This window comes from Pan troglodytes, chromosome 13 (genome assembly GCF_028858775.2).
Source record: "Pan troglodytes isolate AG18354 chromosome 13, NHGRI_mPanTro3-v2.0_pri, whole genome shotgun sequence".
Taxonomy (NCBI): Eukaryota; Metazoa; Chordata; class Mammalia; order Primates; family Hominidae; genus Pan; species Pan troglodytes.
Genome location: NC_072411.2, coordinates 59,971,920 through 59,997,175, shown reverse-complemented (window position 1 = coordinate 59,997,175; position 25,256 = coordinate 59,971,920). Strand labels below are relative to the sequence as shown.

Sequence of the window (25,256 nt, the reverse complement as noted above, 5' to 3'; positions counted from 1 at the left end):
AGGGGCTCCTCACTTCCCAGTAGGGGCGGCCGGGCAGAGGCACCCCTCGCCTCCCGGACGGGGCGGCTGGCCAAGCGGGGGGCTGACCCCCCCACCTCCCTCCCGGATGAGGCGGCTGGCCGGGCAGAGGGGCTCCTCACTTCCCGGTAGGGGCGGCCGGGCAGAGGCGCCCCTCACCTCCCGGACGGGGCGGCTGGCCGGGCGGGGGGCTGACCCCCCCACCTCCTTCCCGGACGAGGAGGGAGGACGCTCCTCACTTCTCAGACGGGGTGGCTGCCGGGCGGAGGGGCTCCTCACTTCTCAGACGGGGCGGTTGCCAGGCAGAGGGTCTCCTCACTTCTCAGACAGGGCGGCCGGGCAGAGACGCTCCTCACATCCCAGACGGGGCGGCAGGGCAGAGGTTCTCCCCACATCTCAGACGATGGGCGGCCGGGCAGAGACGCTCCTCACTTCCCAGATGTGATGGCGGCCGGGAAGAGGCGCTCCTCACTTCCTAGATGGGATGGCGGCCGGGCAGAGACGCTCCTTACTTTCCAGACTGGGCAGCCAGGCAGAGGGGCTCCTCACATCCCAGACGATGGGTGGTCAGGCGGAGACGCTCCTCACTTCCCAGACGGGGTGGCTGCCAGGCATAGGCTGCAATCTCGGCACTTAGGGAGGCCAAGGCAGGCGGCTGGGAGGTGGTTGTAGCGAGCCGAGATCACGCCACTGCACTCCAGCCTGGGCGCCATTGAGCACTGAGTTAACGAGACTCCGTCTGCAATCCCGGCACCTCGGGAGGCCGAGGCTGGCGGATCACTCGCGGTTAGGAGCTGGAGACCAGCCCAGCCGACACATCGAAACCCCGTCTCCAGAAAAGGATGTTAATGATCAAGAAGAAATCATCTAAAGTACAAAACTCACTGGTGATAGTCAGTACACAGAAAAACACAGATTATTATAACACTGTAACTGTGGTGTGTAAACTACTTTTATCTTAAGTAGAAAGAAAACAGTGAACCAATCAAAAATAATAACTACAACGTTTTAAGACATAGTACAGTAAGATATAAATAGCAACAATAAAAAGTTAAAAAGCAGGGGGATGAAGTTAAGACATAGTGTATTAGTTTTCTTTTGGCTCGTTTGTTTATGCAAACAGTGTCAAGTTGTTATCAGTTTAAAATAATGGGTTATAAGATAGTATTTGCAAGCCTCATGGTAACCTCAAATTGAGAAACATACAGTAAGTACACAAAAAATAAAAAGCAAGAAATGAAATCATATCACCAGAGAAAATAATCTTCACTAAAAGGAAGACAAGAAAGAAAGGAGGAAGAGAAGACCACAAAACAACCTGAAAACAAATAATAAAATGGCAGGAATAAGTCCTTACTTATCAATAATAACACTGAATGTAAATGAATTAAACTCTCCAATTAAAAGAAATAGAGTAAATGAATGGATTAAAAATAAATAAATAAAACTAGGCCCATTAATCTGTTGCCTACAAGAAATGCACTTCACCTACAAACACAAACATTGAATGCAAATAAAGGGCTGGAAAAAATATATTTCACACCAGTGGAAACCAAATAAGAGCAAAAGTAGCTATACTTACATCAGACAAAATAGATTTCAAGAAAAAAACTATAAGAGACAAAGAAGGTCAAGATATTATGATAAAGGCATGAAATCAGCAAGAGAATATAACAATTTGAAATATATTTGCACCCAACACTGGAGCACACAGAAATATAAAGCAAATATTATCAGAGCTAGAGAGAGAGAGAGAATCCAATACAATAGTAACTGGAGATTTCACCACCCCACTTTCAGCATTGAACAGATCTTCCAGAGAGAAAATCAACAAAGAAACATTGGGCCATGGCCCAAAGAAACATTGTACTATATACCAAATGGATCTAGTAGATATTTACAGAACATTTCATCCAATGGCTGCAGAATACACATTCTTTTCCTCAGTACATGGATTATTCTCAGAGATAAACTATGTGTTAGGTCGCTATATGTTAGGTCACAAAACAAGTCTTAAAATATTCAAAATAATTGAAATAATATCAAGCATCCTCTCTGACCACAACAGAATCATACTAGAAATCAATAAAAAGGGCTGGGCGTGGTGGCTCACGCCTGTAATCCCAGCACTTTGGGAGGCCAAGGCGGGTGGATCACGAGGTCAGGAGATCAAGACCATCCTGGCTAACACAGTGAAACCCCGTCTCTACTAAAAATAAAAAAAAAATTAGCCAGGCATCATGGCGGGCGCCTGTAGTCCCAGCTACTCTGGAGGCTGAGGCAGTAGAATGGCATGAACCTGGGAGGCGGAGCTTGCAGTGAGCGGAGATCGCGCCACTGCACTCCAGCCTGGGCAACAGAGCAAGACTCCATCTCAATAATAATAATAATAATAATAATAAGAAGAAGAAGAAGAAGAAGAATTTTGGAAACTATACAAATACATGTTTAGTATTTGTATGTGCATTTGTCCATTTTCATGCTGCTGATAAAGACAGACCCAAGACTGGTCGATTTACAAAAGAAAGAAATTTAATGGGCCAGGCACAGTGGCTCATGCCTATAATCCTAGCACTTTGGGAGGCCAAGGTGGGCAGTTCACAAGTTCAGGAGATCAAGACCATCCTGGTCAACATGGTGAAACTCTGTCTCTACTAAAAATACAAAAATTAGTTGGGTGTGGCAGCGCGTGCCTGTAATCCCAGCTACTCGGGAGGCTGAGAAAGGAGAATCTCTTGAACCCAGGAGGCGGAGGTTGCAGTGAGCTGAGATCATGCCACTGTACTCCAGCCTGGGGACAGAGCTAGACTCCATCTCAAAAAAAAAAACAAAGAAAAGGGTTTAATGGACTTATAGTTCCACATGGCTAGGGAGGCCTTGCAATCATGGTGGAGGGCAAGGAGGAGCAAGTCATGTCTTACATGGATGGCAGCAGGCAAAAAGAGAGAAGTTGTGTACAGAAACTCCCCCTTATAAAACCATCAGATCTCATGAGACTTATTCACTATCATGAGAACAGCATAGGAAAGAACTGCCCCATGATTCAATTACCTCCCATGGGGTCCCTCTCACAACACATGGGAATTCAAGATGAGATTTGGGTGGCAGCAGAACCAAACCATATCATTCCACCCCAGCCCCTCCCAAATCTCATGTCCTCACATTTCAAAACCAATCATGCCTTCCCTATAGTCCCCCAAAGTCTTAACTCATTTCAGCATTAACTCAAAAGTCCATAGTCTAAAGCCTCATCTGAGACAAGGCAAGGTCTTCCACCTATGAGCCTGTAAAATCAAAACAAGCTAGTTACTTCCTAGATACAGTAGGGTACAGGCATTGGGTAAATACACCTATTCCAAATGGAAGAAATTGGCCAGCACTAAGGGGCTACAGGCCCCATGCAAGTCTGAAATCCAGCAGGACAGTCAAATCTTAAAGTTTCAAAATGATCTCCTTTGAATCCATGTCTCTCATCCAGGTCATGCTGATGCAAGAGGTGGGTTTCCATGGTCTTGGGCAGCTCTGCTCCTGTGGCTTTGCAGGGTACAGCATCTCTGCCAGCTGCTTTCATGGGCTGGTGTTGATTGTCTGTGGGTTTTCCAGGTGTATGGTGCAAGCTGTCAGTGGATCTTCCATTCTGGAGTCTGGAGGATGGTGGCCCTCTTCTCACAGTTCCACTAGGTGGTGCCCAGGTAGGGACTCTGTGTGGGAGCTCTGAGCCCACATTTCCCTTCTGCACTGCCCTAGAAGAGGTTCTCCATGAGGGCCTCACCCCTTCAGCAAACTTCTTCACCCCTTCAGCAAACTTCTTCTAGGTTTCCTCTGAAACCTAGATGGAGGTTTCCAAAACCCAATTCTTGACTTCTGTGCACTCATAGACTCAATACCATGTGGAAGCTGCCAAGGCTTGAGGCTTGCACCCTCTGAAACCATGGCCCAATCTCTATTTCAGCCATGGCTGGAGTGGCTCGGATGCAGGGCACCAAGTCCCTAGACCTCACACAGCATGGGACCCTGGGCTTGGCCCACAAAACCATTTCTTCCTCCTAGGCCTCCAGGCCTGTAATGGAAGGGGCTGCTGCAAAAGTCTCTGAGATGCCCTGGAGACATTTTCCCCATTGTCTTGGGGATTAACATTGGGATCCTTGTTACTTACGCAAATTTCTGCAGGCATCTTGAATTTCTCCTTAGAAAATGAGTTTTTCTTTTCTATTGCATTGTCAGGCTGCAAATTTTCTGAACTTTTATGCTCTGTTTCCCATTTAAAACTGAATGCCTTTGACAGCACCCAAGTCACCTCTTGAATGCTTTGCTGCTTAGAAATTTCTTCTGCCAGATACCTTAAATCATCTCTCTCAAGTTCAAAGTTCCACAAATCTCTAGGGCAGGGGCAAAATGCCACCAGTCTCTTTGCTAAAACATAACAAGAGTCACCTTTGCTCCAGTTCCCAACAAGTTTCTCATCTCCATCTAAGACCACCTCAGCCTAGATTTCATTGTTCATATCATTATCTGAATTTTGGACAAAGCCATTCAACAAGCCTCTAGGGAGTTCCAAACTTTCCCACATTTTCCTGTTTTCTTCTGAGCCCTCCAAACTTTTCCAACCTCTGTCTGTTACCCAGTTCCAAAGTTGCTTCCCCATTTTTGGGTATCATTTCAGCAGCACCTTACTCTACTGGTACCAATTTAATATGTTAGTTCGTTTTCATGCTGCTGATAAAGACATACCCAAGACTGGCCAATTTACAAAAGAAAGAGATTTGTTGGACTTACAGTTCCACGTGGATTGGGAGGCTTCACAATCATCATGGAAGGCAAGGAGGAGCAAGTCCCATCTTACACGGATGGCAGCAGGCAAACAGAGAAAGCTTGTGCAGGGAAACTCCCCCTTATAAAACCATCAGATCTCATGATACTTATTCACTATCATGAAAACAGCACAAGAAAGACCTGCCCCCATGATTCAATTACTTCCCATGGGGTCCCTCCCACAACATGTGGGAATTCAAGATGAGATTTGGGTGGGGACACAGCCAAAAAAGATTAACGTGGAAATTAAACAATATGCTTCTGAATGACCAGTAGGTCAATGAAATAATTACAAAGGAAATTAAAAAATTTCTTGCAACACATGCTAATGGAAACACAACATACCAAAACCTATGGGATACAGCAAAAGCAGCACTAAAGAGGAAAGTTTATAGCTATAAATGCCCACATTAAAAAAAGAAAAACATCAAATAAACAACCTAACAAAGCATCTTAAAGAACTAGAAAATCAAGAGCAAACCAAATCCAAAATTAACAGAAGAAATAAAAAAGATCAGAGCAGAAATAAATAAAATTACAATGAAGAAAACAATACAAAAGATCAACAAAACAAAAAGTTGGTTTTTTTTTTAAGTTAAACGAAATGGACAAGAATTTAGCCAGATTAGCTCAGAAAAAAAAAGATACAAATAAATAAAATCAGAGATGAAAAAGGAGACACAACAACTGATTCTGCAGCTATTCAAAGGATCATAAGTCACTACTGTGAACAACAATAAGCCAATAAATTGGAAAATCTAGAAGAAATGGGCAAATTTCTAGACACATACAACCTACAAAGGTTAAACCATGAAGAAATCCAAAACATGAACAGATCAATAACAATTAATGAGATGGAAGCCATAATCAAAAGTCTTTCAGTAAAGTAAAGCTCGGAACCTGATGGCTTCACTACTGAATTCCACCAAACATTCAAGGAAGAACTAATACCAATCTTACTCAAACTATCTGAAAAATCAAGGAGAAGTGACTACTTCCAAACTCATTCTACAAGGCTATTATTGCCCCAATACCAACACCAAAGATACCTCAAGAAAAGAAAACTACAGGTCCATATCTCTGATGAATACTGATGCACAAATCTTCAACTAAATACATATTTAACAATACATTAAAAAGATGATTCATCATGACCAAGTGGGATTTATCCCAGGGATGCAATCATGGTTCCAACATACGCAAAATAATCAATGTGATACATTATATCAACAGTATGAAGGACAAAAACCATACAATCATTTCCATCAATGCTGAAAACCCATTTGACAAAATTCAGCATCTCTTCATGAAAGAAAACCCTCAAAAACCTGGGTACAGAAGGAACATACGTCAACCTAATAAAACCATACACAAAAGATCCATAGCAGATGTCATACTAACTGGGGGGTGGGGGGGTACTGAAAGCTTTTCCTCTAATATCTGGAACATGACAAGGATGCCCACTATCACCACTGTTATTCAACATAATACTGGAAGTCCTAGATAGAGCAGCTAGACAAGAGAAAAAGAAAAGGGCATCCAAATTGGAAAGGAAGAAATCAAATTATCCTTGTTGGCAGATTATGTGATCTTATATTTGGAAAAACCTAAAGGCTCCACCAAAAAACTGTTAGAACGTATAATCAAATTCAGTAAAGTTACAGGGTGCAATATCAACATACAAATATCAATAGCATTTTTATATGCCAACAGTGAACAAATCGAAAATGAAATTTTAAAAAGTAATCTCATTTACTATAGCTGCAAATAAAATTAAATGCCTAGAAATTAATCAAAGAAGTGAAAGATCTTTATAATAAAAACTATAAAACACTGATGAAAATAATTGAAGAGGACACCACAAACTGGAAAGATATTTCATGTTCATGGATTGGAAGAATCAATATTGTTAAAATGTCCATACTACCCAAAGCAATCTATAGATTCAATGCAATCCCTATCAAAATGCCAATGACATTATTCACAGAAATAGAAAAAAAAATCCTAAAATTTATATGGAACCACAAAAGACCCAGAATAGCCAAAGCTATCCTAAACAAAAAGAACAAAACTGGAGGAAGCACATTATCTGGCATCAAATTATACTTCACAACTATAGTAACCAAAACATCATGGTACTAGAATAAAAACAGACACATAGACCAATGGGATAGAATAGAGAACCCAGAAACAAATCCACACACCTACAGTGAGCTCATGTTCGACAAAGGTACCAAGAAGATACACTAGGGAAAAGACAGTCTCTTCAATAAATGATGCTGGGAAAACTGGACATTCATATGCAGAAGAAAGAGACTAGACCCCTATCTCTCATCATATACAAAAATCAAATCCAAATGGATTAAAGACTTAAAGACCTCAAACTATGAAACTACTACAAGAAAACATTGGGGAAACTTCCAGGACATTGGACTGCACTAAGATTTCTTGAGTAATACCCCACAAGCACAGGCAACCAAAGCAAAAACGCATAAATGGGATCACATCAAGTTAAAAAGCTTTTGTATAGCAAAGGAAACAACCCAAAAAGGAAAGAGGCAACCCACAGAATGGGAAAAATTATTCACAAACTACCTATCTAACAAGGGATTAATAACAAGTATATATAAGTAGCTCAACCAACTCTGTCAAAAAAAAAAAAAAATCTGGCCAGGCATGGTGGGACACACCTGCAATCCCAGCACTTTGGGAGGCCAAGGCGGGTGGATCACCAGAGGTCAGGAGTTAGAGACCAGCCTGGCCAACATGGTGAAACCCCATCTCTACTAAAAATACAAAAATTAGCCGGGCGTGATAGCACATGTCTGTAATCCCAGCTACTCGGGAGGCTGAGGCAGGAGAATCGCTTGAACCCAGGAGGTGGAGGTCGCAGTGAGCCGAGATCGCACCATTGCACTCCAGCCTGGGTGACAAAAAAAAAAAAAAAAAAAAGTAAAAAAAACTAATAATCCAATTTTAAACGGGCAAAAGATTTGAAAAGACATTTCTCAAAAGAAGAGATACAAATGGCAAACAGACCTATGAAAGATGCTCAATGTAGTGATCACAGAGGAATGCAAATCAAAACTACAATGAGATGTCATCTCAGCCCACTTAAAATGGCTTCAAAAACAGGCAATAACAAATGCTGGCTAGGATGTGGAGAAAAGGGAACCTTTGTACACTGTTGGTGGAATGTAAATTAGTACAGCCACTGTGGAGAACAGTTTGGAGGTTTCTCAAAAAATGAAAAATAGAGTTACCATATGATTCAGCAATCCCACCACTGAGTATATACCCAAAAGAAAGGAAATGAGTGTGTCGAAGGGATATCTACACTCCCATGCTTGTTGCAGCTCTGTTAACAATAGTCAAGATTTGAAAGCATTTAAGTGTCTATCAACAGATAATGGATAAAGAAAATGTGATTCTCATACACAATGGAGTACTATTCAACCATAAAAAAGAATAAGATCCCTGTGCAACAACATGGATGGAACCAAAATTCATTATGTTAAGTGAAATAAGCCAGGCACAGAAATATAAACATCACGTGGTCTCATTTATTTGTGGGACCTAAAAATAAAGACAATTGAACCCATTGAGATAGAGAGTAGAAGGATGGTTACCAGAGGTTGGGAAGGTTAGTGGGGGATAGGAGGAGGTGAGATCCTTAATAGGTATCAAAAAGTTAAAATGAATAAATAAGGCCTAGTATTTGACTGTACAACAGGGTGGCTACCATTAATATAATTTAATTGTGCATTTTCTATTAAGAATAGCAAAGACATGAACACAACCTAAATGCCCATCAACGATAGACTGGATAAAGAAAATATGGTACATATACACCATGTAATACTATGCAGCCACAAAAAGGATGAGATCATGTCCTTTGCAGGGACATGGACGGAGTTGGAAGCCATTATCCTCAGCGAACTGATGCAGGAACAGAAAACCAAACACCACACGTTCTCACTTATAAGTAGGAGCTAAATGATGAGAACACAGGGACATATTGGGGGGAAAACACACATTGGGGCCTGTTGGAGCAGGGGTGAAGGCAGGCAGAGCCTCAGGAAAAACAGCTAATGCATGTTGGGCTTAATACCTAGGTGATGGGATGATCCATGCAGCAAACCACCACAGCACACATTTACCTATGTAAAAAAAACCCTGCACATCTGGCACATGTACCTCTGAACTTAAAATTGAAAGTTGAAGAAAAAAATTAAATAATTTAATTGTGCATTTTAAAATAACTAAAAGAATGCAACTGGATTGTTTGTAACACAAAGGATAAATGCTTGAGAGTGCGGATACTCCATTTTCCATGATGTGATTATTACACATAGCATGACTCTATCAAAACATCTCATGTAACCCATGAATATATACAGCTGCTGTGTACCCACACAAATTGAAAATTAAAAATTATTTTAAAAAAGAAAATAAAAATAAATACAGTAAAAGAAACAATGAAGGATTAAAACAATACATTAGAAAATATATTTATAACACAAAAGTAGGTATTAATAAAGGAAGGATTGAAAAAGACATGAAACATAAAAAACAGGTAGAAAAATGGCAAATGAGAACATTACATTATTAGCAATTTCATTAAATGTAAACTGGTTGAACATTCAAATTAAAAATAAGAGATTCAGCCAGGTGCAGTGGCTCACACCTGTAATCCCAGCACTTTGGGAGGTTGAGATGAGTGGATCACCTGAGGTCAGGAGTTCAAGACCAGTCTGGCCAACATGGTGAAATTCCGTCTCTATTAAAAATACAAAAAAAAAAAAAAAAAATTAGCCAGGTGTGGTGGCAGGTGCCTGTAGTCCCAACTACTTGGGAGGCTGAGGCAGGAGAATTGCTTGAACCCAGGAGGCAGAGGTTGCAGTGAGCCGAGATTGTGCCATTGCACTCCAGACTGGGTGACAAGAGTGAAACTATGTCTCAAAAAAAGAAAAAAATGAGATTAGCTGATTTAAAAGCAAGATTCAACTATATGCTGTCTATGAGAGACTTTAGATTTAAAGACACAAAGAGGTTGAAAATAAAAGTATGAAAAAAGATGTACCAGTCAAACTGTAACTAAGAGAGACCTAGAATGACTATATTATTAAAGTAGACTTTAAGACAAAAAATTGTTACTAAAGACTAAGAAGGACATCTTACAATGATAAAAGAGTTAATCGGCCAGGCATGGTGTCTCATGCCTGTAATCCCAGCACTTTGGGAGGCCAAGGTGGGTGGATCACTTGAGGTCAGGAGTTCGAGACCAGCCTGGCCAACATGGAGAAACCCTGTCTCTACTAAAAATACCAAAATTAGCCAGACATGGTGGCATGCACCTGTAATCCCAGCTACTAAAGAGGCTGAGGCAAGAGAATCACTTGAACCCGGGAGGTGGAGGTTGCAGTGAGCTGAGATCGTACCACTGTACTATAGCCTGAACAACAAAGTGAGACTCTGTCTCAAAAAAGAAAGAGTTAATTCATCAAAAACATGTAAGAATTATAAACATATATGCACCAAACAACCCCAAATTCTAACAGAATTGAAACTAACAGAATTGAAGGAGAAAATAGTCAATTCAACAGTAGTTGGAGATTAATTAACCCACTTTCAATGGTGGTTAGAATAGCTAGACAGAATGTCTTCCAAAAAATGGAGGACTTGAACAAGGTATAATCCAGTTTCCAGAGATCTAAAGAACCTCCATTTATTAATAAAATAATACACATTCTTCTCAAGCACACGAGTAACATTTGCCAGGATAAAACATATGTTACACCATAAAGCAAGTCTTAATAAAGTATAAAAGACTGTAATGGTACAAATTATACTATGTGACCACAGTGAAATGAAATTAGAAATTAATAACATGAAAATTTGGAAATTTCACAAGTATAAGAAAATTGAGCACAGTTGTAAATAATTAAAGGTCAAAAAGTAAATTACAAAAGAAATTTGAAAATGCCTTGAGATAAATGAAAATAAAAACACAGTACACCAGATCTTAGGAGATGCAGTAAAAATAGTGCCTAGAGGGAAATGTATAATTAGAAATGCCTATTTTTTTTAAAAAAAGATAGATCTCAAATCAAAACCAAAACTTTATCTTAAAGAGCAAAAAAAAAAAAAAAAAAAAAAAAAAAAAAGCAAATCCGAAGCAAACAGAAGAAAAGAAATAATAAATATTACAGAGAAAATAAAGGAAATAGAAAATAGAAAAACCATAGAGAAAATCTGTAAAACCAAAAGTTGGTTCTTTGAAAAGACCAACAAAATTGACAAAACTTTAGCTAATCTCACCAGGCAAGGAAAAAAAAAAAAACCTCAGCCGGGTGTGGTGGCTCATGTCTGAAATCCCAGCACTTTGGAAGGCTGAGGCAGGTGGACTACCTGAGGTCAGGAGTTTGAGACCAGCCTGGCCAACATGGTGAAACCTCGTCTCTACTAAAAATACAAAAATTAGCCAGGTGTGGTGGCACACACCTGTAATCCTAGCTACTTGGGAGGCTGAGGCAGGAGAATCACTTGAACCCAGGAAGCAAGGTTGCAGTGAGCCGAGATTGCAGCACTGCACTCCAGCCTGGGTGACAGAGCAAGACTCTGTATCCAAAAAAAAAAAAAAAAGAAAGAAAGAAAGAAAAGAAAAAACAGACTAAAATTACTAACATCAGAAATGAAAAATGGGACACTATTAATAACTTTACAAAACAAAAAATATTATAAGGTGTTTTTGACTGAATGTTCCCCCTCACTGTCTCTAAATCCACATGCTGAAGCCCTAGCTCTCAATATGATGATATTTAAAGATGGGATAAGGGTAAGGTAAATAGGGTTAGGTTAGGTCATGAGCTTGGGCCCTCATCATGGGATTAGTGGACTTAGAAAAAGAAGGAGAGATGAGATCATGGCAGACAGGAGGCAGGACTAGATTGAAGCTCCCACTTGGACAGACACAACAGCCTGTGGAGGCTTGTACTGTGAACTTTTGCTCCAGTATGACTGTAGAAATATATTAGGAAAGCCAAGAGAACCCATATATCTTCCGAAAGAAGTGGATTGTTCCTGCAAGACTCTGGAGACACCCCAAATACTGTGAGTGCCCAAACTCTGCAAGTGGGAAAGGAAGGTTGTTCATCCATGAACATACATCCCCACTGGGGAACCTGAAGGTCTAGATTATGGGAGAAGATTCTGACCTTACCTGGAGCTGAGTCAATTTAGACAGCTGAGTGAAATACAGAGGTAGAGGAAGCAGCAGGAAAATCTCTGTGGGCTTGCTGGGTCCCTTAGCAAGACATTTCTGCCTCACCTCACAGGCATCCTTGAGGAGAGCTACCAGAGTCACTGGGAAAAGGCCACAGGGAGAAGAAAAGCACCAGCTGAACTTTGTAACAATTTGAACGAATTTAGAAGCCTCCTGGCCAGAAACTGGGGGAGGGTGTGAATCTGGTGTGCATACTCCACAGGTGGGAGAGGAAGGAAAGCCCTAGTTATTTTCGCAGCTGGGAGGTGGGTAGCCTGGGGCAAGTTCTCAGTCCTGCTGGCCCACTGCCTGGAAACAGACTTGTTGCTGTTGGGGGTGGGAGCGTGGTGGAAGTGAGATCAGCCCTTTGGGTTGGGTGGGAGCTGGGTGAGGCCTGTGACTGACAGCTTTCCCCCACTTCCCTGACAACCTGCATGACACAGCAGAGGCAGCCATAATCCTCCTGGAAACAAAACTCCATTGACCTAGGAACCTCACCCCCACCCCCAACAGGAGCCGCAGCAAGACTTATCCAAGTAGAGTCTGAGCTCAGACACACCTAGTCTTGCCCCCACCTAATGGTTCTTCCCTACCCACCCTGGTAACTGAAGACAAAGGACATAAACTCTTGGGAGTTCTAAGGCCTCTCCCACCACCTGTTCCTCCACATACTACCACAGCTGATGCTCTCTTGAAAGCACCACCTCCCAGCAGGAGGCCAAACAACACAAAAATAGTGCAATAATCAACCAAAGCTAAGGACCCTCACAGGGTCCATTTGATACCCCTGCCACCTCCACCAGAGCAGGTGCCAGTATCCATGGCTGAGAAACCCACAGATTGTTCACATCACAGGACTCTGTGCAGACAACCCCCAGAGCCTGTCTACTAGAGCAAGTCTACTAGCCCAGAGCCTGGTAGGCTTGCTGGATGGCTAGAAGAGAGATAACAATTACTATAGCTCAGCTCTCAGGAAGCCACATCCCTAGGAAAAGGGACAACAACAAGAAAACACCCCGTGGGACAAAAGGAACTGAACAACAGCCTTGAGCCTGAGATGTTCCTGCTGACAAAGCCCAAATGAGAAGGAACCCGAAAATCAACTCTTGTAATATGACAAAAAAAAGGTTTTTTAACACCCCTCAAAAATCATACTAGCTCTCCAACAATGGATCCAAACCAAGAAAAAATCCCTGATCTACCTGAAAAAGAATTCAGAAGGAGGTTAGTTATTAAGCTAATCAGGGAGGCACCAGAGAAAGGTGAAGCCCAATGTAAGGAAATCCAAAAAATGATACAAGTGAAGGGAGAAATATTCAATGAAAAAGATAGCATAAATAAAAATCAATCAAAACTTCAGGAAACAGTGGACACACTTATGCAAATGCAAAATGCTCTGAAAAGTCTCAGCAATAGAATTGAACAAGCAGAATAAAGAACTTCAGAGCTTAAAGACAAGGTTTTCAAATTAACCCAATCCAGCAAAGACAAAGAAAAAAGAATAAGAAAATATGAACAAAGCTTCCAAGAAGTCTGGGATTATATTAAATAACCAAATCTAAGCATCTTCAGCGTTCCTGAGGAAGAAGATAAATCTAAAGGCTTGGAAAGTGTATTTGGGGGAAAAAAATCAAGGAAAACTTTTCTGGCCTTGCTAGAGAACTAGACATTATACAAGAAGCTCAAAGAACATCTGGGAAACTCATCACAAAAAGATCATTGCCCAGGCACATTGTCATCAACTTATCTGAAGTTAAGATGAAGGAAAAAATATTAAAAGCTGTGAGGCAAAAACACCAGGTAACCTATAAAGGAAAACCTATCAGATTAATAGCAGATTTCTCAGAGAAAGTCTACAAGCTAGAAGGGATTGGGGCCCTGTCTTCAGCCTTCACAAACAAACAATTATCAGCCAAGAATTCTGTACCCAGTGAAACTAAACTTTGTAGATTAAGGAAAAATACAGTCTTTTTCAGACAAACAAATGGTGAGAGAAATCACTACTACCAAGCCAGCACTACAAGAACTGCTAAAAGGAGCTCTAAATTTTGAAACAAATCCTGGCAACACATCAAAACAGAACCTCTTTAAAGCATAAATCTCACAAGACCTACAAGACAAAAATACAATTAAAAAAAAAAAAACCCAAGATATACAGGAAACAAATAGCATAATGAATGGAATGATAGCTCACATCTCAGTCAAACGTTCAATGTAAATGGCCTAAATGCTCCACTGAAAAGATACAGAATTGCAGAATGGATAAGAATTCACCAACCATCTGCTGCCTTCAAGAGACACACCTAATACAAAAGGACTCACGTAAACTTAAGGAAAGGAATGGAAAAAGACATTGCATGCAAATGGACACCAAAAGTAAGCAGGGGTAGCTGTTATTATATCAGACAAAACAAACATTAACGCAACAGCAGTTGAAAAAACAAAGAGGGTCATTATATAATGATAAAAGGTCTTGTCCAACAGGAAAATATCACAATCCTAAATATATATGCACCTAACACTGGAGTTCCCAAATTTGTAAAAGAATTATTAATAGAAGTAAGAAATAAGATAGACAGAAACACAATAATAGTGGGGGCCTTTAATACTCCACTGACAGCACTAGACAGGTCATCAAGACAGAAAGTCAACAAAAAACAATAAATTTAAACAATACCCTGGAACAAAGGGACTTAACTGATATACACAGAACATTCTACCCAACAACCACAGAATATACATTCTATTCAACAGTGCATGGAACTTTCTCCAAAAGACCATATGATAGGCTGCAAAACGAGCCTCAATAAAGGTAAGAAAATTGAAATTGAATTCAAGTATTCTCTCAGACCACAGTGGAATACAACTGGAAATCAACTCCAAAAGGAACCTTCAAAACCATGCAAATACATGGAAATTAACCTTCTCCTGAATGATCACTGGGTCAAAAATGAAATCAAGATGAAAATTTAAAAATTCTTCTAACTGAATGACAATAGTGACACAACCAATCAAAACCTCTGGAATACAGCAAAGGCAGTGCTAACAGGAAAGTTCATAGCCCTAAATGCCTACATCAAAAAGGTTGGAAGAGCACAGACAATCTAAAGTCATACCTCAAGGAACTAGAGAAGCAAGAACAAACTAAACCCAAACCCAGCAGAAGAAAGGAAATCACCAAGATCAGAGCAGAACTAAATGAAATTGAAACAAACAAAAAATACAAAAGATAAACAAAACAAAAAGTGCTTCTTTGAAAAGATAAATAAACTTGATAAACCATTAGAAAGATTAACCAAGAGGAGAGAAAATCCAAATAAGCACAATTAGAAACGAAATGGGAGCTATTACAACTGACACCACAGAAATACAAAAGATCATCAAGGCTACTATGAACACCTTTATGTGCATAAATTAGAAAACCTAGAAGAGATGGATAAAGTCCTGGAATGATACAACCTTCCTAGCTTTAATCAGATAGAATTAGGCACTCTGAACAGACCAGTAACAAGTAGAGAGACTGAAATGGTAATAGCAACAATTACCAACAACAAAAAAAGTCAAGGACCAGACGAATTCACAGCAGAATTCTAAGAGACATTCAAAGAAGAATTGGTACCAATCCTATTCATGCTATTCCACAAGACAGAGAAAGAGGGGACCCTCCCCCCAAATCATTCTATGAAGCCAGCATAACCCTAATACCAAAACCAGGAAAAGACATAACAGAAAAAGAAAATGAGAGGTGACAGTGTGCTGGCAGTGCTCACAGCCCTCACTTGCTCTGGGCGCCTCCTCTGCCTGGGCTCCCACTTTGGCGGCACTTGAGGAGCCCTTCAGCCTCCCGCTGCACTGTGGGAGCCCCTTTCTGGGCTGGCCAAGGCCGGAGCTGGCTCCCTCAACTTGCGGGGAGGTGTGGAGGGAGAGGCGCGGGTGGGAACCGGGGCTGCGCCTGGTGCTTGAGGGCCAGCGCGAGTTCCAGGTGGGCGTGGACTCAGCGGACCCCGCACTCGGAGCCACCGGCCGGCCCCACCGGCCCCACCGGCCCCGGGCAGTGAGGGGCTTAGCACCTGGGCCAGCAGCTGCTGTGCTCAATTTCTCGCCAGGCCTTAGCTGCCTTCCCACGGGGCAGGGCTCGGGACCTGCAGCCCGACATGCCTGAGCCTCCCTCCCACTCCGTGGGCTCCTGTGCCGCCTGAGCCTCCCCGAGGAGTGCTGCCCCCTGCTCCAAGAGCCCAGTCCCATCCACCACCCAAGGGCTGAGGAGTGTGGGCGCATGGCTCGGGACTGGCAGGTAGTTCCACCTGCAGGCCCCGTGGGGGATCCACTGGGTGAAGCCAGCTGGGCTCCTGAGTCTGGTGGGGACATGGAGAACCTTTATGTCTAGCTAAGGGATTGTGAATACACCAGTCGGCACTCTGTATCTAGCTACTCTGGTGGGGTCTTGCAGAACCTTTGTGTCCACACTCTGTATCTGGTGGGGACATGAAGCACCTTTGTGTCTAACTCAGGGATTATAAATGCACCAATCAGTGCCCTGTCAAAACAGACCACTCAGCTCTACCAATCAGCAGGATGTGGGTGGGGCCAGATAAGAGAATAAAAGCAGGCTGCCGGAGCCAGCAGTGGCAACCCGCTCGGGTCCCCTTCCACAGAGTGGCAACTTGCTTGGGTCCTCTTCCACACAGTGGAAGCTTTGATCTTTCGCTCTTTGCAATAAATCTTGCTACTGCTAACTCTTTGGGTCCACACTGCCTTTATGAGCTGTAACACTCACGGCGAAGGTCTGCGGCTTAACTCCTAAAGCCAGCAAGACCACGAGCCCACAGGGAGGAAGGAACAACTCCAGACGCCCGCCTTAAGAGCTGTAACACTCACCGGGAGGGTCTGCAGCTTCACTCCTGAGCTAGCGAGACCACGAACCCACCAGAAGGAAGAAACTCGGAACACATCCGAACATCAGAAGGAACAAACTCCAGACATGCCGCCTTAAAGAACTGTAACACTCACTGCAAGGGTACTTGGCTTCATTCTTGAAGTCAGTGAGACCAAGAACCCACCAATTCTGGACACAAAAACTACAGACCAATATCTCTGATGAACATAGATGTTAAAATCCTTAACAAAATACTACCTAACCAAATCAAACAACATATCAAAAAGATAATCCATCATGATCAAGTGGGTTTCATACCAGGGATGCAGCGGTGGTTTAACATATGCAAGTCAATAAATGTGATACACCACTTAAACAGAATCAAAAACAAAAATCACATGATCATCTCAATAGATGCAGAAAAAGCATTCAACGCAATCCAGCATCCCTTTATGATTAAAACTCTCAGCAAAATCAGCATACAAGGGACATACCTCAATGTAATAAAAGCTGTCTATGACAAGCTCACAGCCAAAATAATACTGAATAAAAAAAAGTGGAAAGCATTCCCTCTGAGAACTGGAATAAGACAAGGATGCCCACTCTCACCACTCCCCTTCAACATAGGACTGGAAATCCTAGCCAGAGCAATCAGACAAAAGAGAGAAATAAAGGACATACAAATTGGTAAAAAGGAAGTCAAACTGTTGCTGTTTGCTGATGATATGATCCTTTACCTAGAAAACCATAAAGACTCCTCAAGAAAGCTCCTAGAAGTGATAAAAGAATTCAGCAAAGTTTCTGGATACAAAATCAATGTATGCAATCAATAGCTCTTCTATACACCAACAGCAACCAAGCTGAAAATTAAATTAAGAACTCGACCACGGCCAGGCGTGGTGGCTCACACCTGTAATCCCAGCACTTTGGGAGGCCGAGGTGGGCAGATCACGAAATCAGGAGTTCAAGACCAGCTTGGCCAACATAGTGAAACCTCGTCTCTACTAAAAATACAAAAAAAATTAGCTGGGCATGGTAGCATGTGCCTGTAGTCCCAGCTACTCAGGAGGCTGAGGCAGGAGAATCACTTGAACCTGGGAGGTGGGGGTTGCAGTGAGCCGAGATTGTGCCACTGTACTCCAGCTTGGGCAATAGAGTGAGATTTCATCTCAAAACAACAACAACAACAACAACAACAACAAAACTCAACCCCTTTTACAATAGCTGCAAAAAAATAAAATAAAATGCTTAGGAATATACCTAACCAAGGAGGTGAAAGACCTCTACAAGCAAAATGGCAAAACACTGCTGAAATATATCATAGATGACACAAACAAATGGAAACACATTTCATGCTCATGGATAGGTAGAATCAATATTGTGAAATGGCCAGGTGCAGTGGCTCAGGCCTGTAATCCCCAAACTTTGAGAGGCTGAGGTGGGTGGCTAACTTGAGGCCAGGAGTTCAAGACCAGCCTGGCCAACATGGCAAACCCCCTCTTTACTAAAAATATAAAAATTAGTCAGGAGTGGTAGTGCACACCTGTAATTCCAGCTACTGAGGAGGCTGAGGCATGAGAATCACTTGAACCCAGGGTTCAAGTGTTGCAGTGAGCCAAGATCATGTGACTGCACTCCAGCCCAGATGACAGAGTGAGACTGTGTCTCAAAAAAAAAAAAAAAAATTGTGAAAATGACCATGTTGCCAAAACCAATCTACAAATTCAATGCAATTCCCATAAAAATACCATCGTTCTTCACAGAATTAGAAAAAACAATTATAAAATTCGTATGCAACCAAATAAGAGCCTCCATAGCCAAAGCAAGACTAAGCAAAAAGAACATATCTAGAGGCATCACATTACCTGATTTCAAACTATAGTATAAGACCATAGTCACCAAAACAGCGTGGTACTGGCATAAAAATAGGAACATAGACCAATGGAACAGAATAGAGAACCCAGAAATGAAGCCAACTGATCTTTGACAAAGCAAACAAAAATATAAAGTGGGGAAAGGACACACTCTATTCAACAAATGGTGCTGGGAAGATTGGCAAGCCACACGTAGGAGAATGAAACTGGCTCCTTATCTCTCACCTTATACAAAAATCAACTCAAGATGGATCAAGGACTTAAATCTAAGACATAAAACTATAAAAATTCTAGAAGATAACTTTGGAAAAACACTTTTAGACATTGGCTTAGGCAAGGATTTCATGACCAAAAACCCAAAAGCAAATGTAACAAAACAAAGACATATAGCTGGGACTTATTAAACTAAAGAGCTTTTGCATGGCAAAAGGAACAGTCAGCAGAGTAAACAGACAACCCACAGAGTGGGAGAAAATCTTTGCAATCTATACATATGACAAAAGACTAATACCCAGAATCTACAACAAATTAGCAAGGAAAAAAACAAACAATCCCATCAAAAATTGGGCTATTCTCAAAAGAAAATATACAAAAGGTCAACAAACATATGAAAAAATGCTCAACGTCACTAATGATCAGGGAAATGGAAATCAAAACCACAATGTGATACCATAATGGTATTACATTAATGGCCATAATCAAAAAATCAAAAAATAATAGATGTTGGCATGGATGCAGTGAACAGGGAACACTTCTACACTGCTGGTGGGAATGTAAACTAGTACAACCACTATGGAAAACAGTGTGGAGATCCCTTAAAGAACTAAAAGTAGAACTACCATTTGATCCAGCAATCTCACTATTGGGTATCTACCCAGAGAAAAAGAAGTCATCATATGAAAAAGATACTTGCACCCCCATGTTTTTAGTTGCGTAATTTGCAAGTGTAAAATCATGGAACCAACCCAAATGCCCATCAATTAACATGTGGATAAATAAACTGGTATAAGGCTGGGCATAGTGGCTCACGCCTGAAATCCCAGCACTTTGGGGGCGCTGAGGCAGATGGATCATTTGAGGTCAGGAGTTCAAGACCAGCTTGCCGAACATGGTGAAACCCTGTTTCTACTAAAAATAAATACAAAAAAATGAGCCAGGCATGGTGGTGCACATATGTAATCGCAGCTACTCAGGAGGCTGAGGCATGAGAATCACTTGAACCCAGGAGGTGGAGGTTACAGTGAGATGTGATTGTGCCACTTCACTCCAGCCTGGGTGACAGAATGAGACCCTGTCTAAAAAAAAAAAAAAAAGACGCAAAACTGGTGTGTGTGTGTGTGTGTGAATATATATATATATATGATGGAATACTACTCAGCCATAAAAAGGAATGAATTAATGGCACTCACAGTGACCTGGATGAGATTGGAGACTATTATTCTAAGTGAGGTAACTCAGGAGTGGGAAACTAAACATTGTATGTTCTCACTCATATGTGGGAGTTAAGCTATGAGGATGCCAAGACGTAAGAAGGACAAAATGGATTTTGGATACTCAGGGGGAAAAGGTGGGAAGGGGATGAGGGATAAAAGACCACAAATTGTGTACAGTGTATACTGCTCAGGTGATGAGTGCACCAAAATCTCAAAAATTACCACCAAAAAACTTACTCATGTAACCAAACATCAGCTGTTCCCCAATAACCTACGGAAATAAAAAAAAAAAAATTAAAAAAGAGGGAGAGATCTCATCTCTGTCTTCTTTCTAGTGCTCTCTCTTTACACGCATGCACCAAAGAAAAGCTTTGTGAGGACATATCAAGATAGTGGCTGTCTGTAAGTCAGGAAGCAAGCCCTCAAGAGGAAGTAAATCAGCTAGGACCTTGATCTTGGACTTCCCAAAGTCCAGAACTGTAAGAAATGAATTTCTGTTGTTTAAGTCACACAGTCTGTGATATTTTGTTACGGCAACCCAAGCCAACTAAGACATTAGGCATACTATGAACAATTATAAGCCAAAAAAGTAGATAACTTAGATGAAATAGACAAATTCCTAGAAACATACAAACAACCAAATCTAATTGAAAAAGGAATAGAACATCTGAAAAGATCAATAACAAGAGTCTGTATTAGTAATAAAAAAACTTTTGAAAAGGCCCAGGACTATACAGATTTACTGGTGAATTCTACCAAACGTTTGAAGAAGAATTACTACTGATTCTTCATAAGCTTTTGCAAATAATAAAAGAGGAGGGAACAGTTTCTAACTCAATATTTGATGTCAGTACTTCCCTGATATAAAAGCAAGACAAACACATGACAAGAAAAGAAAACTACAGAGCGATATCTTTATAAATATGGAAGCAACATTGCTCAACCAAATACTGGCAAACTGAATTCAAAAAAACATATAAAAACATTTTAGACCACTCAGCATCCCCTTCCCATTCTTTCCCTTGTTCCCTCTCTTCCCCCTCCCAGAGCACCTTCCCCGTGAGGCTGCAGTAGTGGCAATGGGGTTCAACTGGGACCCGGTGAACAGGAGCGGGGGCTGGCAGACATGGCGGCCAACATGTACCAGGTAGGAGATTTTGTCTACTTTGAGAATTCCTCCAGCAATCCATAAATAATCAGGATAGAAAATCTCGACAAGACTGCAAGTGGCAACATGGAAGCAAAAGTAGTATGCTTTTACAGATTACGTGATATTTCGAACACACTGATAATGCTTATGGAGAAGCATGCTAAAGAAATTGAGGAAGAATCTGAAACAATAGTTGACCTTTACTTGACCAATACTCAGAAACATCAATCAAAACATAAGTTACTTTCTTTGTCACCCCAATATGAATCTTTGCCTTCAACACATATTAGGGGAAAATGCAGTGTTGGCTTATGAATGAGACAGAATCAGTATTGTCATATCTTCATAAAAAGGATACTTTCTTCTACTTATTGATCATGACCCCTCATCGAAAATGCTATTAGCTGATGAAGGTGAATTCAGAATGGGACCTAGATATCAAGTAGATGTCCCAGAAATGCTCATAGAAGGAGAATCAGATGAGAGGGAACAGTGAAAATGGAAAGTTAAAGTTTGGGGATCCAAATAGCCCACTTAAAGATTGATCAATTAACCAGTTTTTAATTGTAGCAAGTACTATTGGGACACTCCCTAGACCTCTCGATTGCAGCAGTTCTTTGAGGCAGCCTAGTTTGCATATGAGTACTGCTGCAGCTTCCCAAGACATCACCTTCTTTCATGCTATCAATACATTGTGTAGACATAGCTATGATTTGAGCAGTGCAATTAGTGTCTCAGTACCACTTGAAGAAGCTGTTTTATGCAGAGATAAATTGGAAGAATGGTCAGCCTCTTAAGCTAGCTTATTCGAAGAGGTACTGGAAAAAATATGGCAAAGACTTCAACGACATATGCCAAAAATTTTTCCCTTGGAAATCATTGACTAGCATCACTGAGTGTTATTTCTTGTGGAGAACTACTGACAGATATGTGCAACAGAAATGGTTAAAAGCAGCAGAAACTGAGAGTAAGCTGAAACAAGTATATATCCCAATTTACAGGAAACCAAATCCCAACCAAATATCTACCAGCAATGGCAAGCCTGGTGCTATGAGTGAAACCATGAGGTTGACATTCCTGCCTCAGAATCCCCTTGTAGTGCAAGCCTGGGAGGGCTGCTGTGCTACACAGTCTAACCAGTAGTATTCTTGGGGCCCACCTAATATGCAGTGCAATTTGTTGGCTTTATTGAGAAAAATATGGAGACCTGAAAATGCCCACCCAGTCAGAAGAAAAGTTATCTCCTAGCCCAATTACAGAGGACTCTCATGTTAGAAATGCTGCCAGGCCATTCAAGGGATGCCACTCCAAAACACTGTCAGTACAAAGTCTGCAGTGAAAACTCACCAAGCTTTCTTCCTTCATACTGTGTTTTTCACAAAATTTGCTCTCCATTTATTCAAAAGTATCCTCTGGCTGAAGCAGGCAGCAAGATGGCCACTTGTAGCTATTAATTTATGCTGCCATTAGGGCAGAATGTAAGCTTTTTTTTTTTTTTAGACAGGGCTTCACTGTATCACCCAGGCTGGAGTGCAGTGGCATGATCATGGATCACTACAAACTTCCTCTCCCAGGTTCAAGTGATTCTTCTGCCTCAGCCTCCTGAGTAGCTGGAATTACAGGTGGCTGCTGCCACGCCTGGCTAATTTTTGTATTTTTAGTAGAGACAGGGTTTCACCATGTTGGCCAGGCTGGTCTTGAACTCCTGACCTCAGGTCATCCTCCCACCTCGGCCTCCCAAAGTGCTGAGATTACAAGTGTGAGCCATTATGCCCAGCCACTGCTTTAAAATTCTTAATCTTATATGTTGTGCTTCTGACCATTTCCTCTCGCTCCTTTTTTTGTTTGTTTGTTTGTAATAAATGTAAGTTATTGTGTACAACCTTTTATTTGGTTTATTTTTTAACATTATTTTTGTCTGTTGCTATTTGTATCATGCCAATCTGAAAAAAATCAAAGCATTAAAAACTTCTGTTATCTTATCAGAGAATACTGCTCAGCAAAAGATTGGTGGGAGGTGATCCTATCCCACGGGGTTTTATGATGGAATTGCCTACAAAGCCCATAAGCACTTTTACCTACTAGGTAGTGCAACAAGATAACCCCTAAGGATGGTTGATATAGTATGGCTGTGTCCCACCCAAATCTCATCTTGAATTGTAATTCTGATAATCCCTATGTGTCATGGGAGGGACCAGGTGGGAGGTAATTGAATCATGGGGGTGGTTACCTCCATCCTGTTCTCATGATAGTGAGTGAGTTCTCATGAGATCTGATAGTTTTATAAGGGTTTTTTCTCCCTTTCACTCTGCACTTCTCCTTGCTGCCACCATGTGAAGAAGGGTGGATTTGCTTCCCCTTCCACCATGATTGTAAGTTTTGTGAGGCCTCCCTAGTCCTGCTGAACTGTGACTCAATTAAACCTCTTTCCAGCCAGGTGCAGTGGCTCACGCCTGTAATCCAAGCACTTTGGGGGGCTGAGGTGCATGGATCACCTCAGGTCAGAAGTTTGAGACCAGCCTGACCAATATGGAGAAACCCCATCTCTACTAAAAATACAAAATAATTAGCCGAACGTGGTGGGGCATGCCTGTAATCCCAGCAACTCAGGAGGCTGAGGCAGGAGTATTGTTTGAACCCAGGAGGCAGAGGTTGTGGTGAGCCGAGATTGCACCATTGCACTCCAGCCTGGGCAACAAGAGTGAAACTGACATAAAAAAACAAAATAAAACAACAAAAAAACCCTCTTTACTTCATAAATTACCCAGTCTCAGGTGTGTCTTTATCAGCAGTGTGAGAACAGACTAATACAGTAAATTGGTACCAGGAATGGAGCTGTTCGGGTAAACATACCCCAAAATGTGGAAGTGACTTTGGAACTGGATAACAGGCAGAGGTTGGAAGAGTTTGGAAGGGTTAGAAGACAACAGAAAGATATGGGAAAGTTTGGAACTTCCTAGAAACTTGTTGAATGGCTTTGAACAAAATGCTGATAGTGATATGGACAATAAAGTCCAGGCTGAGGTGGTCTCAGATGGCGATGAGGAACTTGTTGGGAACTGAAGTAAAGGTCACTTGCTATACAAAGAGACTGATGACATTTTGCCCCTGCCCTAGAGATCTGTGAAACTTTGAACTTGAGAGAAATGATTTAGTATATCTGGCAGAAGAAATTTTTAAGTGCCAAAGCATTCAAGAGAGAGTAGAACATAAAAGTTGGGAAAATTTGCAGCCTGATGATGCGATAGTAAAGAAAAACCCATTTTCTAGGGAGAAATTCAAGCCCACTGCAGAAATTTGCATAAGTAACAAGGAGCCAAATGTTAATCACCAAGACGATGGAGAAAATGCCTACAGGGCATGTCAGAGACCTTCAGAACGTCCCCTTTCATCACAGGCCCAGAGGCCTAGGAGGGAAAAATGACTTCATGGGCTGGGCCCATGGCCACCCTGCTCTATGCAGCCTCTGGACATGGTGCCCAGCATCCCAGCTGCTTCAGCTCCAGCCATGGCTAAAAGGGACCAATGTACAACTCAGGCTGTTGCTTCAGAAGGCGCAAGCCCTTGGTGGCTCCCACAAGGTGTTGGGCCTGTAGGTGCACAGAAGTCAAGAACTGAAATTTGGGAACCTTCACCTAGATTTCAGAGGATGTATGGAAACATCTGGATGTCCAGACAGAAGTTTGCTGCAGGGGTGGAACCCTCATGGAGAACCTCTGTTAGGGCAGTGTGGAAGGGAAATGTGGGTTCAGAGCCCCAACACAGAGCTCCCACTGGGGCACTGCCTTGTAGAGCTGTGAGAAGAGGGCCACTGTCTTACCCCAGAATT

General features: G+C 41.7%; 1 pseudogene; it reads left to right on the top strand.

Moving 5' to 3' along the window:
• The first annotated feature begins 21,403 nt into the window (after positions 1-21,403).
• Positions 21,404-22,897, top strand: LOC100608200 (metastasis-associated protein MTA3-like; annotated as a pseudogene).
• The last annotated feature ends 2,359 nt before the right edge of the window (positions 22,898-25,256 follow it).